Here is a 5571-nt window from a genome sequence, read left to right as displayed (position 1 = left end):
GATGTTTGGCCCCAGTCATTTTTCTCACTTCATCGGGATTTGATGATTATTGAAATCTGAGATCAATTTGATCAAATCAATTTCATATTCTGTCTTTTTCAGGTCAAAATGTTCTTCCAAGCAAAATTGTGCAGAAAATAATAAAAAGGTGAATTTTTATGGCCAGCCACAGATGGAGCAAACAAACACCTGATTAGAAATTTAGGTTTATTTTGAACTTTCTTTGCTCTCATATAAAAGCAAATCATCTGCATAGAAACGTAGAAAACTGAACTTAGAACGGACAATTCAATGTTGCTTCAACCTCCAGAGAATACAGATATGTATCATCCAGATTAAACCTGGAGAAGTTAACAGAAAAAATAACAATATCCGTAAAGATGCATCAGCTACTTTTAAACACTGAAGAAAAATGAACAATGCTCAAGTTATTAGTTTCAGATTTTTAAAATTTTTTTCTAAATATGACATTTTGGCTCAACGTACATGACATTAAAACCCAGATGAGAAGATCCTTCTTTCCATGAACTGGACTAATCTGCGGCTTTAACGGATCATTTCATGTAAAACGTTGAATGTTAAAAGCTGAATATGTTTAATTTCTCCCGTCTGTGTGGGTCTGGATTATAACCTGGAGGAAAAGCATCTTCAATCTGCAGCCATGTTGGATTTTGTTTTTCATCTGCCAAAAACCTGCTGACCGAATCTGAACCGGGAACCGGAGCCGGAGCCTTCACATTTACACTCCACAAATTAAACTGGATCCCTCTAAATGTCATATTTGGTTTTTATGGATCGGTGTCAAAATTTAAACAGCCAGTCTGAAGAACCAGTCGGTCCCAAACCAAGGAACCGGATCGAATCAGAGCTGAAACTCCGATCCAGGACGGGAATTGGAAAAAAGCAGCCAGAGCTGAACAGAAAACCGATTTATTATCTGGTGTCGAAGATTAAGTTCTGATGACCCGAATGAGACAAAAAGGAATTTGGTCCAAATTGGCTTTAAATCAAAGGGAGCCAAATGGCTCCGGTTGGTCCGGTCCAGTCGCTTCACTCGGGCCAGTTCGGTAGCTCGGCTCCAGTTGGTCCGGTCCGGGTTTCATCTCAGATTCTGTCAGTAAACTTCAGTTTGCCAAGTTTAGGAGAGCGTCGGGTTTCCAGAAACTTCCCTGCTGATCTCTGAGCAGATCAAATTTTTAGTTTGATTTTCTGCCAGAAATTTTTTTAAATGTGACAGAAGAAAAACTAATGAAGGTTGAAAACATGATAGAAAGAGAGGATGTTTGATTTCTTTAACGCAACGGGAAAAAGCCCAAACGTATGGCAGAATAATCAAAGCTGGCCTCACACAGCAGGGGGCGCTCTCCTCCTGATGCTAAACAATCATGTTTGGGCTCGAAACACAACGTAGGAAAAGGTCCATTTTTTTGCATTAAAATTAGACGATGAAAATTATTCATTTTAAAAGTCTGACAAAGAAGAGAAGAAGAAGCTGGACGATAAATTATTATGGTTCCTGTTTGTGTTACGGCGGCTTTGCTGCCACCAAGTGGCCAGAATTAGTCACATTGTGACAAATAGAAAATGTTTTTTTTGCTTTAAAGCATGAAAACATTCTTAATTATAATGAAAGGAGAGAAACAAGTCCTCATTGCATTGGACTTGAAAACCTGACTTAAAGAAATGTTGCGATTTTTCTGATGGGACACAGAACCAGAACACTGCGGTCCAACATGCTTTCTGTGAACAGAAGAAACTTCAGGAAACATCTAACATGTCGTCATTGTTATGCCTTCATGTTTCACCAAACCAATGTTCGTCAGAAGCAAAGATCGGAGATTTGGAGCTGAAAATGTTTGACTCCTGCTTGTGTTTTCCAGCCCAATCGTAGCTTCCTGTTGCGTCGCCGTGACGATCCGTGCTTCGTCTGCAGACTGGTAGTTCAACTTTTAGCTGTGAATGTAGTGAAACCTGGGCTCTCTGTTAACGAGTCACCAGCCAAACATTAAGGTAGAAAACATTAACTCTGAGCCCTCATGATGCCATCTGTGTTGTACCAAGTGTCAAAACCGAAGCAATAAATCCAACATGAAGACAAACCGCTGCAGCGTCTTTGTGGTTGTTGGGTTGGGAAAACGTCTTTATCTGATGGGTGAATTATTTCACTTTAGACTCGATGACATCAGACCAATAATCTATGAAAGATCAATCTTCTTTCTGAGCTGATGCTGCGCCTGCAGGAGAGCACCAAAAGGAACCAATCAGAGCCAGGAGGCGGGGCTTAGCGCTGTCAACCAACTTCATGTACTTGCTGCTAATGGCAGAGAAACTACTTACCATTATAGGAAAACTGTTTATCTGCTGTCAATGGTGGTTATGCTAACTAGCCTAGCTTTCATGGCAGGATGTGTGGTGGTCAATCAGCTGCAGTGTAGCATGAGGATGATTGACAGCGCTAAGACCCGCCTCCTGGCTCATTGTGTCTCATTCTGTCACTATGGTGACAAGCTGAGGAATATGTAAGAAACATCATTTCTAATGGTTACATACTGCAGCTTTAAAGTGTTTGGATCATTTTGAATAAATAGGAAACAGGAAATAGAAAAGTTTCTTTCAATGACTGAAGGCCATTCAGAAGAAAATATAGATGGAAGACATAATAAATAATAATAAATAATAAATCAATCCCAGAAACTTTCCTAAACTAAAAACCTCCCAAAGTAACGGTGTGTGATGAGACTGAGGAGCCAGGAGACTCGGTGGCTCCGAGTCAACAAGTCTTCAGGGTTTCAACACTTCAGCAGAAAGAAAATCTCCATCCACTCCATGATTTTTGTCTTTAGAAATAATATTAAATGTTTAACATAATAAGTTCTGCTCATCTGGGTCTTCAATACAAGCCTGAAGAGACACTTATCAGGATTTATGGGTAAATATAGCAGAATATTAGTGAACATTTATCTGATGCTGTCTGATTATTTTACTAGAAACTCAAAGTTCTTTCATGAGGCCAGAAGGTCGATCCGGCAGATCTCTAATCCGTTCAGGGATTTATAAACTACCAGCAGTTTGAAAGTCTCTACAAAGTTTAAACTACTGCTGAAGAACTGCAGAACCAGGTGGTGTAGAACCAGATGATGTAGAACTGGTTAATGCAGAACCAGGTGGTGTCTCTATCCTCCTGGTTCTAGTCAGAACTCCAGCAGCAGGTTCTGGTCCAGCAGCAGCGTTCTGGACCGTTGGGTTGTCAATCAGACCTGTGAAGACGCTGCTGCAGGAATCAAAGCCACTAAAGAGAAACTAAAGCCTGGATGAGTTTCTCTGATCTGAGACTTTAGTCTCTGGTTCTGGAAATGTTCTGCAGCTGCTAGAAGGCCCACTGGGGAACCGGCTTTATGTGGATCTGGAGGGTCAGGGCAGAGGTCAGAGGTTAGCCTGATCTCTATTTTACAGCTGGAACAACTGAAACTGATTCTAGATCTATAACTCCAGATTTACAGCTCTAGATCTATGACTCTAGATCGTTCCTCTTTAGTAACTTCAGTTTCTGTTCATAAAGTTTCGTCTCATCCACACATTTCTCTGATCTCTGTTCAGTGATGGATGGGGTCAAAGGTCACCTGGTGACATTATAACGTAGAACTGTCATCTGCGTTGTCATGGTAACTGATCTTATTTCCTGTTATACCCTGAGCCAGTGGGAGCTTATAGATATTGAATCAGAGGGTCAGGATGGAGCCTTGGGGAACCCCACATGTGACCTCTGACCTCTTGATACGCTCCTTCCCACCTCAGCCCCTCCTGTTATCCATGCAGCTGTGGAGCTGAGCGCTCCCAAGGACAGCAAGCCTTGATAACAACATCTTATCGGACTTCTGCCAGGAGGCTGAACAACGTGGTTTCATGGCCCTGTGATGTCACTTCCTTCACCCATGTCTTTGTTTTGCACTTTGTTTTGTCTGAATGTTGCCATTTGTCCCAATGTGTCCTTTCCTGTTTTTATTTAATTCCCCTTTTATTATTTAGAAACTGTAGAGTACTCACTATTTAGATCAATATTATACTTCTTAGATTAATTTTTAGATTATTATGCAGAGAAAATCTTATTATTGCAACCAAGAAAAGGAATTAGAACAGAAAAATAAATTCATCCAGAACAGGAACATTTAATTTTTATTACTTAGAAACTGTGGAGTACTCATTACTTTTACAAATTTAGAGCACATTTAGAAAGTCCAGACAATATTTATACTTATCTACCAACCCTGAACAGGAGTATCTAGTTTATCTAGTTTATTTACTTTAGATCAACATTAGTTTCTTTTTCTTCTTCTGCTCTTCCCTTTGGTTTGTCATTTTGTTTGTATTTTCTTTTAATTCCTGTAATTCCCTTTGTATTGCCTTGTTGCTGAAAATATGCTATAGAAATAAAATGACCTTTTACCTTTACCTCAGATCAGATCGTTTGTAATGAAGGAAAGGTGGATGTAGGATATCCAGACAGCAGGAAGAGGAGCTTAATGGATTTATAATTTCTTCCAAGTTTTTATAGTTAAATCGAGTCATTTTTCCTGCATTTGTTGCTTGGCTACAGCATGGGTGATGGGTTTAGTGTGGATGTGCAGATTGATCCTGATTTTTGAATTTCCTCTGTAAAGATGTTGGTAATTCTCTGCAGGCTGTTAGAGACACAGGAGGGATAGTGATCCTCTCAGCTGCTGCTAATAAAGCTCCAGCGTTGTTCATGATTTTATGATTTCCTCCCAGAATGTGTTTTAGTGAGGAGCGATAACTTCAGCCTGTCTCTGTAAACGTGAAGTTGAGTTTTTATCCTGTTTCACATCTCACTGTTGGAGCGTTTCTTCCTACCAGACTCGATCTTCACTGCGACAGGAGAAACGAATCAGTGAACATGATCTACCAGCTGCTCTGCAGGAGCGAGCAGTAAAAAAGTAAAAGTAAAGCTTCCCAAATATTAAGAGTCAAATTTTCCCAGAAAAACCTTTCTACAGCTGAGTGAAATACTGCAGCATCCCTGCTGCTCTTACCTTTTGTATTCTGCAGGAGGTGTGGAGAAAAGTGGCATAGCTGCTAAATTTGAACCCTGACCTCCACAGGATTCATCTCAGACTTTGCTTTGGTAAATCCCATGTTCTTTGGAAATTGTGGATCTGAAGAAAAACTTTGTTTCTTGAATCTCTACATGACAAGGACATCCTTAAGTCTTTTGATACGCTAAAAATACAATTTCAGCTCCCAGAAAGTCTGGAGCTACGTACATCTGTTAGACACCATGCAGTCTCTATCGCTCTCCTCCAGTAAAGCATGTGGACTAAAGGTTCCCACTTCATGCCCAGTTCACACAGCCAGATTTTAAACTTGTCGGCCAATTTTTAAAACCTGAGAGACGACTAACGTGACGATAAAAAAATCTTTGGTATTAAAGGTCTGGAGCACACCGACCGATTTCTAACATCCAGTCTTGAACAAATGGTGAATGAAGTAGACTAAGAAAACTGCCAGATATTTAGTTCTTTATATAAATTTAGCATCAGAGCTCACTGCTGTCAG

Source organism: Xiphophorus hellerii, chromosome 1 (genome assembly GCF_003331165.1).
Source record: "Xiphophorus hellerii strain 12219 chromosome 1, Xiphophorus_hellerii-4.1, whole genome shotgun sequence".
NCBI lineage: Eukaryota > Metazoa > Chordata > Actinopteri > Cyprinodontiformes > Poeciliidae > Xiphophorus > Xiphophorus hellerii.
The sequence above is the reverse complement of the archived record's forward strand: the minus strand, read 5'-3'. Positions refer to the sequence as shown.